This window comes from Pituophis catenifer, unplaced genomic scaffold (genome assembly GCF_029215685.1).
Source record: "Pituophis catenifer annectens isolate HBS135680 unplaced genomic scaffold, rPitCat1.0.hap2 SCAF_12, whole genome shotgun sequence".
Lineage (NCBI taxonomy): Eukaryota > Metazoa > Chordata > Lepidosauria > Squamata > Colubridae > Pituophis > Pituophis catenifer.
Window position 1 is genome coordinate 18,667,134 of NW_027256892.1, and position 21,429 is coordinate 18,688,562.

Here is a 21,429-nt window from a genome sequence, read left to right on the forward strand (position 1 = left end):
TGTCTGCAATTACTGTAAGTTCGAATCTCACCAGGCTCAAAGCTGACTCAGCCTTCCATCCTTTCTAAGGTAGGTAAATTAAGGACCCAGTTTGTGGGGGCAATAAGCTGACTTTTTAATAAATATACAAAAGGATGAAGGCTATTGCTTAACGCATTGTAAGCCGCCCTGAGTCTCCGGAGAAGGGCGGCATATAAATCAAATTAAAAAAAAAAAAAGATCAAACCTCTGGCTGTGGGCAGAGTTTGCCTGCAATACTGCATTCTAGCCACTGTGAAGGGAAGGGAAGGGAAGGGAAGGGAAGGGAAGGAAGGAAGGAAGGAAGGAAGGAAGGAAGGAAGGAAGGAAGGAAGAAAGGATGAAGGCTGAGTCCACCTTGAGCGTGGTGAGATTTGAACTGCTGAACTGCAGCTAGCAGTCAGCTGAAGTAGCCTGCAGTCCTGCACTCTAACCACTGTACCATCTCAGGTTTCAGCTCAGTTATAAATCCTAAATAGGAGTCAGTTGCCAGGCATCTGAATTTTGTTCAGGTGACGTTGGGGATGCGGCAATGGGCATAAGTGTGAAAAACGGTCATACTTTTTTCAGTGCCGTGGAACATCAAACGGTCACTAAATGAACTGTTGAAAGTTGAGGACTACCTATATACCTTAACTAAAAATCTACCCCATGTCAGGCTACTGCTAAAAAAAAAAGAGAGAAAAGAGAAGATGTCTATGGAGATTCTTAATCATCCAGGTCCCATTTTTGATGATTAGACAGGGGTAATTTATAATGAGTTGTTTTATAACCATAGAGAAAGAGGCAAATTTATAATTGTACTTCTAAGGGCTGCAAAGACAGGAAGCTGGTTCTTTGTATCTTTTTTTCTTTTACTTTTTCCCCCTTTCTTGCACTTTTAGCTTTCTCTTTGATTTCTTCCTTTTTCTTTTCTTCCGTTAGATTAGTCCACATTAGTTTTTATCATCCTTTTTTTAAAAATATTTTTTTAAATAAAAAATTATATGAAAAAAATAGGATCCACCAACCGGCCTCCCCCTCCTGGGATTAATATGGAAGCTCTACCATTTTGGGAAAGCACAGAAATTGCAATTTACCAATTTTTGGAACCTAACTTTGAATGTGGACCCACATTTTATATCTCTAGATCGGGGTCTGCAACCTTAAACACTCAAAGAGCTATTGGGACCCATTTCCCACAGAAAAGAAAACACCGGGAGCCACAAAACCCTTCCCATGCCTGACTATTTCTTGAGCGGCCACAGAACTAGCATATGTAGTTGAATTAAACGTTCAGTTTTTCTTCTGAAACTTTTCTTTTCTTGGATTTATCCATGGTTGGCCTACTGGGGGTTGAAAAGCTGAATAAATCACCTGCCGGCAGATGTCACACATTGGTGCTTGTGACATATATTTTGAGAGACAGGGAGCCGCAGCAGAGGGGTGAAAGAGCCACATGCGGCTCCAGAGCCGCAGGTTGCTGACCCCTGCTCTAGATTGATAAATAGCCCTAAAACATTTGTCCTCTTTTATGTGATCTTTCTTTTCCTTAGCACATTTAAAACGAAACAGCATCAAAGAGCCCTCCCCTTAAATCACTTTGAGACCTTGCCAATTTTGATTAACAGCAGTTCTGATTAGTAAAACTTTGCAAAAGGAAGACATCCTTTTTTCATAATCCTAAATGGACAATGAGCTAACTGTGGAAGCTAAATATAGAAAATGTACAACACCCATGCCGTGTATTAAGTTGAAGGAAATGAGAAAGTATTCCTCCTATAGTCACCAGTTTTATTTCAAATCTCTGTTATCCGCACAAAATCTTTCTTTGCACTCCACCCCTTCTCAAAGCTATTCATTCTTGTATTGTTTACTTAGAAATGCTTGTCACCAAGCAGGTGCATCTCCTCGAAGGCTTTATTGCAAAAGACATAGTGAGATTTTACAGACCCATCCACTCTTCCTCTTAATTTTTTAAAATGCATTTGTAGATGGCTTACAAATTATATCTGAATATAAAATATTTATCTAAGGTGTGTGTGTGTGTGTGATGGCTCAGTGGTTAAAGACACTGAGCTTGTCAGCCTGGAAAGTTGATAATCCAGGTTCGAGACCCAAGCACCATGTGATAGGGTGAGCTCCAATCACTTTTTTTTTTTTTTGCTTTAATTTATATGTCGCCCTTCTCCGGAGACTCAGTGCTGCTTACAATGCGTTAAGCCAGTGTTTCCCAAACTTGGATATTTTAAGATGCATGGACTTCAATTCCCAGAATTCCCCAACCAGTATGCCTGGTTGAGGAATTCTGGGAGTTGAAGTCCATACATCTTCAAAGGGTCAAGTTTGGGAAACACTGTGTTAAGCAATAGCCTTCATCCTTTTGTATATTTATACAAAGTCAGCTTATTGCCTTCACAATCTGGGTCCTCATTTCACCTACCTTTGAAAGGATGGAAGGTTGAGTCAACCTTGAGCCTGGTGGGATTTGAACTTGCAGTAATTGCAAGCAGCAGATGTTAATAACAGTGCTTTAATCCACTGTACTACAGGCTCTTTTTGCCCCAGCTTGCCCCAGCTCCTGCTCACCCAGCAGTTCGAAAGCATGCAAATGTGAGTAGATTAATAGGTACCACTTTGGTGGGAAGGTAACAGTCTTCCATGCACTTTTGGCATATAGTCACGCTGGCGACATGACCATGGAAGCATCTTGAGATAATGCTGGCTCCCTTGGCCAAGGAACGGAGATGAGCACCATGCCCTAGAACCATAATGGCGAATCTATGGCACATGTGCCAGAGGTGGTACACAGAGCCCTCTCTCTGGGCACGCACGCCATTGCCAGCTGCTCTTCTGGTTTCAAGCACACATCTTCATGGGCACTGAAGCTCCGGAAAACAGCCTGGAAAACAACCCCCCCAAAAAAAGCCAAAAAACAGGGTGTTTTTTAGCAGTTTTCTGAGCTGTTTTAAGGCCTGTTTTGGGGCCATTTTCAGGCGACTTTTCAGGGTTGTTTTCAGGCCATTTTTTCCATCCATTTTCAGGCTGAAAAATGGGCCAAAAAAAGGGCCAAGAAACAGCCATGTGCATGCCAGCCAGCTGATCTTTGGGTTTCCGGTGCTCTGGTGTGTGCGAAGACCAGGGTGCATGTGCATGCCGGAAACCCAAATACTAGCTGGCTGGCGTGTGCATATGCACCAGTCAGCTGGTCTTTGGATTTCCAGTGTTCCGGCACACACACACGCACACACATTCCACTTTGGGCACTCGGTGCCAAAAAGGTTCTCCATCACTGCCCTAGAATCAGACATAACTGGACACGGGAAATCTTTACCTTTATAAATATCTAGTGAGTGAGTGAGTGAGTAAGTGTTCCAGGCAGCAATGTATGTTTATGAGTGTGTATCTCATATCTACATATCTTTGTCAAGTGTACGTAAACTCTATTTTGCTGACATAACAGGTAATTCACTTTCATAGTCAAAGTTCAGGAAGAAAAGTCTAAATGTTGATATATTCATGAGACATATCACATCTCTCCTGTTACCGCTTTGTAATTTACTGCATGTCAGCGAATTACTACAGACAGATAAGCCAATGGAAACGAGGCAAAAATCAGAGGTACTTTAAATTAAAAATTAATAGAGGAAATGTTGTGGAAGAGAATCACTCTCTCTCCATCCAACTCGCCTCATAGGGAAGCTGTTGTGGGGAAAACAGTAGGAGAAAGGAGTAGTATGTTTGCCACCTTGGTTTTTCTTTTCCTTTTGTAAAAAATGGTAAGGAGAAGACTCCTGCGAGTTCACAAAGCAGAGACATCACCGTGCCAATAAAAGTGCATATAGTCAAGGCTATGGTTTTCCCAGTTGCAATGGATGGCTGTGAAAGTTGGACCATAAGGAAGGCTGAGTGCCAAAGAATGGAGGCCTTTGAAATCTGGTGCTGGAGAAGACTCCTGCGAGTCCCTTGGACTGCAAGGCGATCAATCCAGTCAGTCCTAGAGGAGATCAACCCTGACTGCTCTTTAGAAGGCCAGATCCCGAAGATGAAACTCAAATACTTTGGCCACCTAATGAGAAGGAAGGACTCACTGGAGAAGAGCCTAATGCTGGGAAAGATGGAGGGCAAAAGAAGAACGGGACGACAGAGAATGAGGTGCCTGGATGGAGTCACTGAAGCAGTCAGTGAGCTTAAATGGCCTCCAGAGGATGGTAGAGATCAGGAAGGCCTGGAGGAAAGTTGTCCATGGGGTCGGACACGACTTTGCAAATAACAGGAACAACAAAAATAATAAAGGCAGGATACTACTGAATTTTGGAAGCAGGAAGGATCGTATAAGATTCCCAGACGGAGTAGGCTGGAAGCGCCCTATTCTTTGTCCAGCGGTCTTTCTTTTTGCATCTCAATAGTGACCAGCTTCAACCTTTAAAAGCACCACGAAGCGTTACTGTGCATAGCTCTTCCTGCAACAGATTGGTTTTCCTGATTTCAATCCATTCATTTTCATGGGTGAGGCGCTAACAATTGGGGAAGGGAGGAGATGTTATATGTGGTCTGACATTTCCCCACTTACCTGTGTAATGAAATTATCAGTGTTCTCATTAGCTACATCAGTGCCTAATCCTGCCTTTGAATTTGGCTACGCTCACAGTCTCCGGGATGCCCAGCAGTGGCAAGGTTAATTGTCTTTTGGATACAAAAAGAGACACCTACTGTAGCAGCTTCTAAATTGCTGTCTTTCATCTTAATTGAAATGTCTTTGTTTTCGCCTTAAATGGAAGCCGGTTGGGTTCGTCCTTGGTACATCATACCTTGATTGTCCCGTGGAATTAATTAGTTGATATAGGGGGATTGTGATGGCCTGCCAGGTTTAAATGTTGGCTTATCGGAAGGAATGCAGGAAATATTGTGAGCTCGGAGTATAGGCGGCATTAGGAATCCTCACCTGAATAGCAGGATCTGTCTTGCTTCGGTAGCATCTCCTTTCAATTATCTTAGAGCAGGGGTGTCAAACTCGATTTCATTGAGGGCTGCATCAGGGTTGTGTTTGATCTCGGACAGCCAGGTGCGTATGGGGGGGGCGTGACATGGGATTGTGTTGGGGGCACCTATGGTGGCCAAGTGCTAAGGTAGGTCTTCCCTCAGACCCTCCTTCACTCCCATTATAATCTTCCTTCCTTCCTTCCTTCCTTCCTTCCTTCCTTCCTTCCTTCCTTCCTTCCTTCCTTCCTCCTCCCTCCCTCCCTCCCTCCCTTCTTTCCTTCCTTCTCTTCTCTTCTTTTTCCTTCCTTCTTCCTTCTCCTTCCTTCTTCCTTCCCCCCTTTCCTTATTTTTCCTTCCTTGCTCTCTTCCCATCTTCCCTTCTTTTTCTTTGTCTTTCCTCTTTCCCTTTCACCTTTCCTGTCCCTTCTGGCATGCTCAAATGCAAAAGGGGAAAACATTGCTCCTTTTGTTTTGTTTTTAGTTTGTTTTGATAGCCCTCTGCCAGCGAAAACGGAGCCCGTTTTCGACGGCAGAGGGCTGCAGGAGGCCGTCGCGGCCAAAAACGGGGCGGGAGTCTGCGTGCAGCACATCTGAGCTCCGTTTTCACTAGCAGAGGCCCCATGGGCCAAATCTAAGCACTCCAAGAGCCAGATTCGGCTCATGGGCCTTGAATCTGACACCCCCTTTTCTTAGAGCAAAATGAGGAGGTCACCAAATGCCATCTCTGAAAGTAAGCAGAGATTGTGGCCAGTCTAAATTCCATTCAAGTAAGTTGTTTATAGTCTGCAGAACATATCAGTTTATTTTTATTTATTTATTTATTTATTTTTATTAGATTTATATGCCGCCCTTCTCCGGAGACTCAGGTCGGCTTACAGTGCGTTAAGCAATAGCCTTCATACTTTTGTATATTTATACAAAGTCAGCTTATTGCCCCCACAAACTAGGTCCTCAATTTACCTATCTTAGAAAGGATGGAAGGCTGAGTCAACCTTGAGCCTGGGGAGAATTGAACTCGCAGTAATTGCAGACAGCTGAATGTTAATAACAGGCTTTTAGTCTGTTGAGCTACCCAGGCTCCTGCAAGATACTGTCTTAAGCTAACTTAAGATACTGTCTTAAGCTAACAGGGCCACACCTGATGTCCAATGACACCAAGTAAAATGAGGCAACCACTTCAGGCTGTTGATGCTGGAGAAGGGTGGCAAGCTGTTATCAGACAGCAGGCTGTGTAGCGCAAGTGTGTTGCAGTTCCCGTGTTGCTTTTCCAGCAGTTCTACTGTTGAAGATGACAGTTTGTTTGTTCTAGCTTGTGGGCTGGTTTTCAAACGTTTCATGACCAGGCTGTGTAACATCTTCAGTGGAGTTTAGGGGATCCTCTAAATCACGGATTGCAAACTCAAGGTCTGCCAGCCGGATCCATCCTGCAGGGTGCTTAGATCTGGCACGCGGGGCTGCCCTGGAAACAGCAAAGAACTGGCCTGTGTTGCCTCTGCTAGGGAAAAGGGAGCTCAGGAGAGCCTCGCACATGCCTCCCCCAACCCCAAGCTCTGTTTTTGCTGGCAGTGGGCTAGGAAAACAAACCAAACAAAAGGAGAAATGTTTCCCCTTTTGCATTTGAGCATGCAAGAAGGCACAGGAAAGGAGAAAGGGAAAGAGGAAAGACAAAGAAAAAGAAGGGAAGATGGGAAGAGAGCAAGGAAGGAAAAATAAGGAAGGGGGGAAGGAAGAAGAAAGGAGAATGAAGAGGGAAGGAAAAAGAAGAAAAGAGCCTTGGTAGTACAGTGGTCTAAAGCACCCTGTTATTAAGACCAGCTGCCTGCAATTACTGCAGGTTTGAATCTCGCCAGGCTCAAGGTTGACTCAGCCTTCCATCCTTTCTAAGGTAGGTAAAATGAGGACCCAGATTGTGGGGGCAATAAACTGACTTTGTATAAATATACAAAAGTAGGAAGGCTATAGCTTAGCGCATTGTAAGCCGCCCTGAGTCTCCGGAGAAGGGCGGCATATAAATCAATTTTTTTTTAAAAAAAAAGGAAGGAAGGAAGGAAGGAAGGAAGGAAGGAAGGAAGGAAGGAAGGAAGGAAGGAAGGAAGGAGGTTATAATGAGAGTGAAGAAGGGTGAGGTAGTGGTGACATGTAAAATTTGTTACTACCAGTTCTTTGGTTGTGGCTTGATGGGGAGGGGTTTAATGTGACTGGGTGGGCGTGGCCAACTTTTCTTTTTTCTTTACCTTTAAAAGCATTTTTTCTACAACCTCTTCGGCTGAAGAGGTTGCAGAAAAAAATGCTTTTAAAAGCCTCTGACGATCCCAGCTGAGCCGCGTGATCATCAGAGGCTTTTTTAAAATTATTTTTAAAAGCATTTTTTCGGCCGAAGAGGTTGTAGAAAAAATGCTTTTAAAAGTTTTAAAAAAACAGCCTCTGATGATCACGCGGCTCAGCTGGGATCGTCAGAGGCTTTTAAAAGCATTTAAAGGGCAGAGGGATTTTTGCTACCGGTTCTCCGAACCACCTGCCACCATTGCTACTGGATCGGATGATCCGGTCCGAACCGGGAGCATTTCACCCCTGGTCTGAGGGAAGTCCTGCCTTAGCATTTGGCCACCACAGGTACCCCCGACATGAGTGATGTTGAGCTGGCCACACCCTCCATGGCCACGCCCTCCCCAGCGATGCCTGCCCCAGCCCCCTCAAGGTCAAACACAACCCCAATGCGGCCCGCAATGAAATTGAGTTTGACACCCTTGCTCTAAACTCTGTTGAAGATGTTACCTAGACTGGTAATGAAATGTCCAGAAACCAACCCACAAGTTCAGAGAACAAACCTCCAGCCTTATCCTCTACCCGAGCTACAGATATTCACCAGGATTGCAAAGTTTTCTTGTTAACGCATGATTTAAGGGCCAATTCATTCTTTTTCTATGTTAGATCTGCAATTCAGGTGTTGGAAGAAAAAGAAGTCTTTCCCTTTAAGGATTGTTGGAAGGCAGAGCTTTCCCTTCTTGAATTCAAAACTCCCACCTGGGAGAGTACTTCAAAATGATTGGAGTCAGCTGTTTGAGAGCAGAATTAGTTAATTGTTTATAGGAAGGCAAGCAAGAAACAAATACAAGCACAGCGTTCAAGGCTAGCCTGTTTGAACTGTAAGGAAAATCCCTTTTTTATATCCTAAAAGGTCTTTTGATTTTTTCTATGTGACCCTTTAAAGTCTTTTGAAATTCTTTTGATTTGGCATGTGAATCCTTTGATTTGTGTGTGTGATTGTTTTATGGTGTTTAAATCCTGCTTTTTTGTGATTGGGTTCTTCCGTCCTGGATCTGGCAAATAAGTAATTGTTTTATAGTCCAATCTCTGTTTTTCCTAGCCCTTTGTAGTTGTCCGTTCCCTATAATTAATCAGTTTGTTATTACTGTGTTTTAGTGAATATCTCTTTTTCTCATGTATTTAAAATTCTAATTACTTTGGCTTGATTTCTTTTCCTTTTTGGGTGTTTGCTTTTTTCTGTGTCCCATACCTGTTTGGATATTGCAGGCCCCTGTAATTTTGTCCTTCCTTTGTTGTGGAAAATAGGGTGGCTTCAGCTTCTTTTTTTTTCCCCTCCAATTTTTATTTATAAGTACAAACTAAACAGAACAATGAAACGTACAAAACATAAAAACATATAAACATCCATTTCAATACATGTCCATTTTGTCGCAACTATAATATACATTTCTCTTTGTATTTTGACTCTTCCTTATTTGGTCATTTTATCTATCTAATATTGATCTTTGTTGACCTATGTCTGTTCTTTGTTTCTATCATATTATATTTGGTCATTTTATTTACTTCCTATTGCTTCATCTCTTTCCTATCTTTCAACCAACTATACCACTTTTCCCATACTAAGTAAAAGTCATGTTCTTCCCTATTTTGTAATTCCTTTGTGAGTCTATCTAATTCCACACATTCCATAATTTTATTGATTACTTTATCTGGTGTTGGTATATCACTACTCTTCCAGTGTTGTGCGTATAGTATTCGTGCTGCTGTTATCATATGTATAATTAAATAGATTGTTTCTTTTTCATAGTATCCATTCACTATGCCTAATAAGAAGCTTTCTGGTCTTAGTTCTATCTTTTGGTGTGTTATTTCCTCTATTTGTATTTTGATCCTTTGCCAATATTGTTTCGCCATTGGGCAGGTCCACCACATATGGTAATAGGTGCCTTTGTGGTGGTTGCATTTCCAACATGTTGATGGCGTGCCGGGGAACATTCTTGCCAATCTGGCTGGTGGCAAGTGCCACCTATAAAACATTTTATAGAGATTTTCTTTATAGGGTACAGACATTGTCAATTTATAATTTATTTTACATAGTTTTTCCCATTTGTCTAATTGAATACTATAACCTATATATACTATAATATAAGGGTGGCTTCAGCTTCTTAATGGCCCATTGACAAAGGTGGGGGCTAAATCTCTGCCTGAGTTTCTGCTTATTTTCTTTTAGGGGAATTGTACTGCTCTTTTAATATTTTTTTGAGTTTCTTTTCCTTTTCCAGGAGAAGAGTGAATCATATCTTCCAACACAGGAAATACCTTGTCTTTAGCTTTAGGCAGCAAAGTACCGCTACCGAAAGTATATATGTATAAAGTGAGGAGCTTCAGAGGGTACAGTATAAAAGTAGTCCTCATTTAGTGAACGTCTCATTTAGCAGCCGTTCACAGCGACAACAATAATGAAAAAGTAACACTGTGACTAATCCTCACACTTGGTAGGTCTGTAAAGTAAAAGGAAGCTGAAGTCAGATTTATTTGTTTTGTTTAATTTGTCGAACATGTACTAGATAATAGGTATAAGTATAAACATGGACATGAACAAGGAATGAGTACAAGAAAATGGGGACAGTAGGACAGGGACGGTAGGCACGCTGGTGCGCTTATGCACACCCCCTTATGGACCTCTTAGGAATGGGTTGAGGTCCATTGTAGATAGTTTAAGGTTGAAGCTCTGAGGATTTGAGGATGTAACAACGGAGTCGGGTAGAACATTCCAGGCATTGACCACTCTGTTGCTGAAGTTGTATTTTCTGCAATGGAGTTTGGAGCGGTTCATCTTCAGTTTGTATCTATTGTTTGCCCGCGTATTATTGAGGTTGAAGCTGAAGAAGTCATTGATAGGTAGTGTTGGAAGAAACATCCTTCTAGGTTCTGCTCCAAGTGGGGGAAAAGACACTGGAGATATGGAGACTGCTTGGAAAGATGGTTTAATGGTGGACAGGATCACATGACTTGAGTTCCTGAACAGAAATGGGCTGATAAAGTGAGTTTTTCGAGTTTTATGCTCTCTCTGGCTTTGAACTTCCTGGGGCCCTGAAAGAGTATCCTGACTGGTTGTCAGACTCCCAGGGGGTGGGGGTCTTAGCTAGCCTTGCTGGCTGATGGTCACATGTGGTGAGTTTCTGCTGCTATTGTGTAGAGGGCTAATCTTATCTTTGTTGGATCTTTGGCAATTCCTACTATGGCTCTGCCTGAAGGAGGCAGATCTTTGTTATGTAGAATAGACTGGCCCAGGTCTTAATGGCCCATTGACAAAGGGTGGGGGCAGGAAGATGGGAACTGCTTCAAAATATGCTTATCCCAGGGAAATATAATATTCTGCCTTTTTCATATTTCCTAAAATATTTCACTCTTCCAGGAAAGGGGTGGGTACTAACTTCCTACAGTAGAGTGTTGCAGCAGACAATTTTGTGCACTACACTTAGGTCAGACCGTAGGCAGCATAGTTTTAGGTTGTCCAAGGCCAAAATTTCAAGCCTGGTGGCATAAGGGATTCTATTGTGAGCAGAGGAGTAGAGTATTCTTCTCGTGAAGTACCTCTGAACCCGCTCAATCGTATTAATGTCTGATATACAGTGTGGATTCCAGGCAGACGAGCTGTATTTGAGAATTGGTCTGGCAAAGGTTTTTTATCCCCTAGGTAGCAATACAATGTTACCAGTGAAGAAGCTTCGCAAAATTAGGTTTACAACTTTTAATGACTTTTTGGCAATGCTGTTACAGTGAGCTCTGGGGCTTAGATCATTTGAGATGAGTACTTCAAGGTCCTTGACAGAATGAGGGTCGTCTACGAGGTTATATCCACCCAGCTTGTATTTGGTGTTCTGATTTTTGTTGCCAATGTGTAAGACACAATGTTTGTTGGTTGAGATTTGGAGTTGCCAATTGTTTGACCATTCAGTAAACTGCCAATCCCAATTGTGGCTGCTAAATGAGGACTAGCTGCATTGTGTAGCAACAGAAGCATCTTTGTGTGGATATTGGGAAAAGTAAGGAAGAAAAAAAAAAGTAAGCTGGTGACAACAGGATTCAAGACACACAACTGAATTGCCTTTATTGATTTCAGCTTGGTCTTTTGTTGTCTTGAAAGTCTGTGAAAAGGAAGATATGTTTCTATAAAAGTACCCATTTCTTTCCTCTGGCTTTTCTTGCACCCATTAGAATACTTCATATTAAGCACATGCATTATTTTTTTGGGGGTGGTGGTGGTATTATTACAGCTATTCAAAAAATTAAGTGAACAACTCCATTAAAAACTAAAGATATCTTTTAATCATTGCTTAACACGAGTTCTCAGCTGCTAACTTGAATATGATGGGTTTTGTCAGTTGGAAATAATCTAGTGGGAAAGTTGCCACGTGAGATGTAATCCCATTTTATTAAAAATGGGCGAAAGAGAGGCAAATACCTTTTTTGGGGGGAATAGCTCTGAGCTGACATTTGTAATAATGAGATAATATTCCATAGCTGAGATGTCTCATTGGTACATCGCAAAACTGAATGAGATTGAGATCGGTACGGCGATAAATGTCAGACATATTGAATAGATAAGGCATTGCTCACCTGAGTTGCTTTGGGGAATTCTCCAGCTCCCCTTGTCTGCTTTCCCCGTGACAGACGTGTCCCTAAAAACAACAACTTGCTTTGCAAACTTATCATGGCTGAATCTCAATCACCGTGTTCGCTGTACTTTCCAGATTTTAGCGGCTGCGTTGATGTGAAGCTCTTACACAGATGCGAGTGTCAGTAAAAGGATGAAAAAAAACGACCATATTTTGTGGAACGTTCTGCATTGAAGGATGCAATGAAATCATGAAATAACCGAATAATCGAGTTGGAAGGGACCTTGGAGATCTTCTAGTCCAACTCTCTGCTCAAGCAGGAGACCCTATACCTTTTCAGACAATTCCCAATCCCTTCTTAAAAGCCTCCAGTGATAGAGCGCCCACGACTTCTGAAGGCAACTTCTGTTCCACTGGTTGCTTGTTCCCACTGTTGGGGGAAATTAGTTCTAGGTTGCTTCTCTCCATGGTTAGTTTCCATCCGTTGCTTCTTGTCCTGCCTTCTGGTGCTTTAGAAAATAAGTTGATCCCCTCTTCTTTGTGGCAGCCCCTTAAATATCGGAAGACTGTTATCATGTCACTCCTTCTTTTCACTAGACTAGACATATCCAATTCCTGCAACCGCTCTTCATATGTGTTACCCTTCAGCCCCCTAATCATCCTCCCACTTATCACTGCATGACTTTAACTTTGTTGCTTGTATCCCTACGATTTATATTGATATTGATTGTTTCCTGGTATGATTTGATTGCTTATTTGTACCCTATGACTATCATTAAGTGTTGTACCTTATGATTCTTGACAAATGTATCTTTTCTTTTTATGTACACTTGAGAGCGTATGCACCAAAGACAAATTCCTTGTGTGTCCAATCACACATGGCCAATCAAGAATTCCATTCCATTCCATTCCATTCCATTCCTTCCATTCCATTCCATTCATTATTCTATTTTGTTCTGTTCTATTCTATTCTATTCTATTCTATTCTATTCTATTCTATTCTATTCTATTCTATTCTATTCTATTCCATTCCATTCCATTCCATTCCATTCCATTCCACTCCACTCCACCCCACTCCACCCCACCCCACCCCACCCCACCCCACCCCACCCCACCCCACCCCATCCCATCCCATCCCACCCCATCCCATCCCATCCCATCCCATCCCATCCCATCCCATCCCATCCCATCCCATCCCATCCCATCCCATCCCATCCTATCTTTGATGTTCTTTTAGCAAACAGATAACCCTCCTAATTAAGCCAGACAGGAAACATTGTAAAGCTACATCAACAGAATTTGAAGGTACAAACTTCCCACTTTGATTTCTAACTGGGGACCCATAAGGCTGGGTCGTTGCTAAGTTTCCTCCTCTGGCTGTTAATACCCCCGGGGGCTCCTGCATCTCTTCTCTTGCTTGTTTCCTAGCAACATCTCTTTCTCTTGCCCCCCAAGGTCAGCCACACATTCCGTTACACAAACAAAACATTCTCTTCTGAAAACGTTGTGCTTGCGTGGGAGGCTTTCCAATGAAAACTAGCTATGGATATATGGAATAGTGTAAGTGGTACCCAGTGAACAGCAGTTCAGCAACTATTTGGAATTATGATGGTGGTGAATGAAGAGACTTACGGTCAGTTTTCGAGGTGGTGGCAGTCACAATTTCCCTTGGCAACAACTGGCTCACAGTTAAATCAGTCATAGCATCTTGTGGTCACATGGTCACCATTTACCAATTTCACTGCTGGCTTCTGATAAGCAAATGATGAAGAAGGAGAAGGAGAAGGAGGAGGAGGAGAAGGAGAAGGAGGAGAAGGAGGAGAAGGAGGAGGAGGAGGAGGAGGAGGAGAAGGAGAAGGAGAAGGAGAAGGAGGAGGAGGAGAAGGAGAAGAAGAAGAAGTAGAAGAAGAAGAAGAAGAAGAAGAAGAAAGAAGAAAGAAGAAAGAAGAAAGAAGAAAGAAGAAAGAAGAAAGAAGAGGAGGAGGAGGAGGAAGAGGAGGAGGAGGAAAAGAAGAAGAGGAAGAAGAAGGAGAAGGAGGAGGAGAAGGAGGAGGAGAAAAAGAAGAGAAAGAAGAAGAAGGAAGAAGAAGAAGAAGGAAGGAGAAGGAGAAGGAGAAGGAGAAGGAGAAGGAGAAGGAGAAGAAGATATCCATTCAGTTGTTTCTGACTCTTGGCAATTCTATTCTGATCTTGTGCTACATTTTTGAGTTAACAGAAGAACAGAGTTGGAAGGGACCTTGGAGGTCTTCTAGTCCAATCCCCTGCTCAGGCAGGAAACCCTTTCACACTAATGGTTGTCCAATCTCTTCTTCAAAACTTTCTATACTGTGTCATGCCTAATGACCACAAGGGGTTCAACTAATGTTGGAATTGCTGTCTTGAAGCCCACACAATCATGTGACATCAAGCTTCACAACTAAGTTCTTTTGTCATGGAGTTCCTGGCCCCAATTACTGTCATTAACTGACTTCCTGTATTTATATGCTGCATATTATTAAAGGTTTTTAGCTTAATTGACCATCATGTTTTACAGTGTAGTTTTTCTAGAACATTGTTGTGTGCGACTAACTTGAATATGAACAGAATAGAATAACAGAGTAGGAAGGGACCTTGCTCTTCTACTCCAACCTCCTGCTCAGGCAGGAAACCCTCTACCATTGCAGACAATCTTCGTAAAAACTTCCAGTGTTGGAGCATTCAGAACTTCTGGAGGCAAGTTGTTCCACTGATTAATTGTTCTAACTGTCTGTTGTGACCCAGGCCCAAGTAGTTAGTATTAAATACAAACAGTTCTAAAACAAACAAACTTTATTAGAACAGCTGAGAATTAACTCATTCTCAGCGTAGTCCAAACTAAATTAAAGAAAATTCTTCAAAACACCATTCCTCAGTTTAACACTGACCTTGGGATAATTAGGCAAACTGTCAAAAGCTTTTCCTGGCAAAAGTTCAGAAACAGAGGACACTGAGCAAGATAAGAACCAAGTTTATCAACGTTTTCCAGCAAAGAGGCCAATAGCCGTTGCTGGTGTTTTAAGCCTTATGGGAGGGGCCAGTCATCTCTTGGCCCTACTCCCGAATCGTCCTCTCTACTTTATCTGCTCCTGCCTTCTGGCAGCTCTTCTCATACGTGCACTAGGAACAGGCTCCTCCTGTTCCTCTGCCTCTCTACTGTCAGCCTCTGGAGGCCCCAGAGTCCGCACATCACGCTCTGCCTCCGACACAGAGCCATCATCTGGGCCTTCCTCAGCCTCCAGGACTGGCCCATGTTCTTCCTCAGCCTCATCACTGTCCGACTCCGCAGCCAGCTCCGCAGGCTGCTGGCGGACCACAACACTGTCAGGAAATTTCTCCTTGGTTCTAGGTTGCTTCTCTCCTTGATTAGTTTCCATCCATTGCATGTCTCTTTGCCTGCCTGCTACCTATCTACCTACTTACCTCTATCATCCATCTATCTATCTATCTATCTATCTATCTATCTATCTATCTATCTATCTATCTATCTATCTATCTATCTATCTGTCTAATCTATCTCATCATCCAGGTATCCATCCATCCATCCATCCATCTATCTATCTATCTATCTATCTATCTTTCTCTATTTATCTCTATCTCCATCCATCCATCCATCTTATCCATCTTATCTATCTATCTATCTATCTATCTATCTATCTATCTATCTATCTATCTATCTATCTGTCTATCTATCTATCTGTCTAATCTATCTCATCATCCAGGTATCCATCCATCCATGCATCCGTCCGTCCGTCCATCCATCCATCCATCCATCCATCCATCCATCCATCCATCCATCCATCCATCCATCTATCTATCTATCTATCTATCTATCTATCTATCTATCATTTTTAGAATTAGACTTGCAAGGAAACATATGAAAGAAAACATGTGGTTTTCACTTTGGGAGGGATGGAAAAATGTGTATTTGTACAGCATGTCTGTTTATATCTCTACTGTAGTTAGATCATGTTCTCTCGCTTGTAATGTTTTAGTCTATATTTTCTTAACATGTCTGCAAGCCACAGTGCTAATTTCTTTACAACACAGAAAGTGCTCCACAGCACATATAAAAACAACAACAACAACAACAACAACAACAATAACAACAAAATTAAAAACCCTCAAGATCCACCCATATAAGCATATTCTACCCAGCATTGTCCCCCGTACTGAATTGCTCTTATTTTATAAGCTATGCTGCATGGCCCCTTGATTTGTGGTTCAGCTGCATTGGTGACACTTCAGAGCTAGACTGGTGGCAGTAAAAAACCTTCTTCTAAAGTAATAAAGAAGATGAGATGTTGTTGTGGGTTTGGAAAAGCTATATAAAATTCTGAGATGTATAGCTGAATGAAAGGCTTCAAATATGTGCGTGTGTGGGTACCGGGGAGCAGAAAATCAATATGAATATGATTTATAAATTCTTTTTGATGAGATTGTGGACACCCATTCCCTTATTATTTCCTGTCACTTCCGAAAGGGGAAGGAGCTTTCCATTTTTCACTCACACTGGCCTGTTTGCAAGTGTTGGCCGCCTGTTCTGCAAGTTGCAACAACAGGAAAACTGTAGGAGAAGGAGTGGCAGGATCTGGGGGTGGAATTTATTTATTTATTTATTTGTTTGTTTGTTTGTTTGTTTGTTTGTTTGTTTATTTATTTATTTATTTATTTATTTATTTATTTATTTATTTAATTTTTACACCGCCCTTCTCCAACAGGACTCAGGGCGGTAGAACAGCTGAGATAAAACATAACATATAAAATTTAAAAAAACAGTTTAAAAGACCTTAAATAATTTCGGCCCACAATTTAAAACAACCCAGTTAAAACCAATTCCAAATTAAAACCGAAAGGATGGGATCAAGCCAGCCTGGCTAGATGAAACAAATGAGTTTTCAGGGCCCGACGAAAAGTCCGGAGGTCTGGTATCGTGCGTATCTCTGGGGGTAAGTTGTTCTAGAGGGCGGGTGCCGCCACAGAGAAGGCTCTCCCCCTGGGGGTCATCAGCCGACATTGTCTGGCCGACGGCACCCAGAGGAGGCCCTCTCTGTGCGAGCGAACTGGCCGGTGGGTGGCTATTGGTGGCAGAAGGCGGTCTCGTAGATACCCCGGCCCTAAGCCATGGAGCGCTTTAAAGGTGGTCACCAACACCTTAAAGCGCACCCGGAAGACCACCGGAAGCCAGTGCAGCTCGCCCCGTCGCTCCCATAATCCCCCGCGCGGCCGCATTCTAGACCAAGTGGAGCCTCCGGGTGCACCCCAAGTGGAGCCCCATGTAGAGAGCATTGCAGTAATCCAGGCGGGAAGTGACGAGTGCCTGAGTGACCATGCGTAGGGAGTCCCGATCCAGAAAGGAGTTAAAAAAGGCATCAGCCTAGAATCCCTACATAGCCACAAGTGAACTAAATCCAACCTCCCTTGAATTCCACTGACATTTATCTAACTCCAAGCAGGTATTGTCAGTTGAGAATATTCCTGTGCACAGTCATAAATAGCAATAAATCGGTTTAATTGGATCTTCACGTGTGGACCTGATCTTTCGCGCCTGACAAAAACAAAGCAAACAACCCTCACAAATTACACACTCCATAATGACATGTTCTCCTGCTCCAAATTTTCTGCAGAGAGGAGAATGCTAAGGAGGACAACAGAAATTACTGAAGTTCTCTAGACATGCAGAAGAAGTATTGATCATGGACCTTCAACATCAGACCTGGTCCATGTAGGACCTTGACATAAATTTGAACCATCCCCTTTGGACAAACATTTGAAGAGCTTCAAGGGATGCCAAAAGAGTCTTATTAATAACTTTACTTTATTGTCATTGTATGTGTATACACAGTATACCCATACAACGAAATTCACTTAACGCCCAAAGACCAGGTCCAACACACATAACAATCCCCAAACACCCCCCACCCCCCACAAATTCCCCACCCCTAAACCACCCAAACATCCACACAACAGACCAAGTAATGCTGTCCAACAGCTCATTGATGGTGGCCCTTTAGTTCATTGTTGAGAGCAATTATAGCTCTGGGATATAAACTATTTAGAAAATGTATTAAGCTCTCAGGAGGTTTGGAGGAGGATGTTGAGATCATCATCGTCTTTTAATGACCCCATAATCCCTTGCAGGGTGGAGTCTGGGCAACTGAATGGAGCTAGCAGAGTGTTTTAATGGCCAGATGCCCTTCCTGTCGCCAATGCAGAGTTTTGTTCAGCAGATATATTCTCAGTGTGCCCAGAGAGAGAATTATCTGCCTCTCTACCTAGGATCGAACTCACAGCCTCCTGATTGTGAGGTGAGGGCTCCGCCTCTAGGCCACCGCACCACTCCAGGGGGATGCTGAGATAAGATCGAGAAGAGCGACAACTTCTGCCACTGTGTTCAACGTTTTGTCTAGAGCAGGTGTCAGCAACCTGCGGCTCCAGAGCTGTATGCGGCTCTTTGGGCCCTCTGCTGTGGCTCCCTCTTGGGTGATCCCACCACTGGCTGACCCCGCCCCTCGCCCTCCCCTCCCAGTCACTCCTCGCCTGGCCTGAGAAGGTAAGGGTGACGGGAGAAGCAGCCAGGGCAGAGACAGAGACATACAGAGAGAGAGGGAGAGAGAGAGACATAGAGAGATACAGAGAGAGACGGGGGGAGAAAGTGAGGGAGGGGGGAGGGAGAGAGAGAGAGAGAGATGTCAAAAGGGTTTTGTAGTTCCCAGTGTTTTTTAACAACCAGTTCTCTGCTCTAATGACCGTCTGGATAGGTGTGGCTAGAGGTGGGTGGGTCATGTGACTGGTGGAACTGAGTGACATCAAGTTGGCCACGCCCACCCAGGTTTTGTGGCTCCCAGTGTTTTCTTTTCTGTGGGAAACTGGTCCAAATGGCTCTTTGAGTGTTCAAGGTTGCAGACCCCTGGTCTAGAGTGACACAGCCACTTTTATAATTGCTGTGGCTTTTAAGCTATTTGTGTGTTCATCCAGACTGCCACTCATGTGCAGATGTATCTGCTTGAGTTGGCAACAAGGGGAGAGCAGCTCAGGATCATTTTTAGCAGCACCCGATTGACTAAAAAGCAGATGGTGCATTCAGTGCACATCCCATTGCACATTGCCTGCCATCCATTTGAATTACGATAGTGCATCTTAAAAGCAATTCTCTCCAGGATTCCATGAGTTGAAATAGAATAAGGCAATTATACCAGGCCTGGGTTATAGAACCACATCTACTTCTTTGAATTTTCTTTGCTACTTAGAACCACAACAATAATGGAACAACATAGTTGCAAGTGACCTTGGAAGTCTTCTAGTCCGTGGACCACTGGTGGTCCTTGAGAAAATTTTGGTGGTCCGCAGAAAAATTATTTGAATTTTTTATATTGCACTAAATCAGGAGTCCTCAAACTACGGCCCCTAGGACAAATACGTGCAATGAACGTTTGTGTTGCTGCAGAGAATCTCCCCTCTTCAGGGTCTTTTTGTGTGGGTTGGAGGGGGGCAGAAATTCTGACTTGGGCTCTGCTTCAGCCTCCTGGTGCAGGGCTTTCAATGAAGGCTGGAGGGGAGAGCCAGAGGGCCTTGCTCCAGTGGGACTGCATCATGGCCTGGAACTGGCTAACCGTCTCAGCCCTCTGAGCCTCCAGGCACCGGTATGTGGCCTTGCACTCCTGCAGGTCTTCCCTCTGCTTGGAAAGCCTCTGCTTGTAGTCCTCAGTGAGGTGCTTCTGCTGAGCCTCCTTCTTGGCCAGATCCAATTAGAACTGAGCTGTTTTGCCAACTCTTTCTCGTGGTGGCTGCTTAGCGCCAACAACTGCTTCCTTCCTGTTGGGGAGGAATGGCTGGGAGGGGAGGGGCAAGTAGAGGCCGGTGAGGCGCCCCTCGACACGAGTGACATCAAGTTGGCCATGCTTACCCAGTCACATGACCACCTAGCCATGCCCACCCAGTCGGTCATTAGGCAGATCATATTAGTGGTCCGCGAGATTTAAAATTATGAATTTAGTGGTCCCTGAGGTCCGAAAGGTTGGGGACCCCTGTTCTAGTCTAACCCCTTGCTGAAGCAGGAGACCCTATACCAGTGTTGGTGAACCTTTTCAGCACCGAGTGCCGAAACGGGAGTGAGCGCGTGTGGGGGGGTGCCGGAAACTGGGAGAGCAGTTCCTTGGCATGCAGGAGTGCTGGAAACCAGAAGAGCTGAGCTTCCGGTTTCCGGCATGCACATGTGCGCCCATCACCTAGTCTTCTGTTTTCTGGCCCGCATGCACACGCTAAGACCAGCTGGCTGGCATGCATGCATGCACTGGAAACTGGAAGCTCAGCTTCCCAGTGCATGCATGCATGCCAGGGAACTACTCTTCCAGTTTCTGGCATTCCCTCATGTGTGAAGACCAGCTGGTGGGCATGCAAGTGCACGCCGGAACCCAGAAGAGCAATGGGCGACGGCTGGCATACCCGGAGAGATGACTCTGGGTACCACTTCCAGCACGCGTGCCATAGGTTTGCCATCATGGCCCTATACCATTTCAGGCAATTGGTTGTCCAATCTCTTCTTGAAAACCTCCAGTGACGGAGTGCCCTTCTGAAGGCAAGGCATTCCGCTGGTTAACTGTTCTCAGTGTCAGGAAATTTCTCCTTAGTTCTAGGTTGGAACTCTCCTTGATATGTTTTCATCCATCGTTTTGCCTTCTGGTGCTTTGCAGAATAGGTTAGGGACCTTGGAGGTCTTCTAGTCCAACCCCTGCCCAGGCAGGAAACCCTACACCACTTCAGACAAATGGTCATCCAACATCTTGTTAAAAACTTTCAGTGTTTGAGCATTCACAACTTCTGGAGGCAAGTTGTTCCACTGGTTAATTGTTCAGGAAATTTCTCCTTAGTTCTAAGTTGCTTCTCTCCTTGATTAGTTTCCACCCATTCCTTCTTGTCCTGCCCTCAGCTGCTTTGGAGAATAGCTTGACTCCCTCTTCTTTGGGGCAGCCCCTGAGATATTGGTAGACTGCTATCATGTCTCCCCTTGGTCCTTCTTTTCATTAAACTAGACATAATCAATTCCTGCAACTGTTCTTTGTATGTTTTAGCCTTGACTCCCCTAATTATCTTTGTTCTTTTCTGCAATTTCCTCTTTTTTGTTATGTGATGCATCTATGTGCATATGTAGTATGTGTGTGTTTGTGTATATGTATGTGTATCTCCCAACATGTTATTTTCTTTGGAGATAAACAATATATTGGCAGAGCACAGGAGAAGAGTGAGAATTAGTGAACAGAGGAAATCAGGAGCAGGGACTAGACCAGACCAGACCAGACCAGACCAGACCAGACCAGACCAGACCAGACCAGACCAGAATAGAATAGAATAGAATAGAATAGAATAGAATAGAATAGAATAGAATAGAATAGAATAGAATAGAATAGAATAGAATAACAGAGTTGGAAGGGACCTTGGAGGTCTTCTAGTCCAACCTCCTGCTCAGGCAGCTACTGCTACAACAGAATCTGGGCAACATCTGGAGCCTTGGTAGTACAGTGGTTTAATGCACCCTGTTATTAAC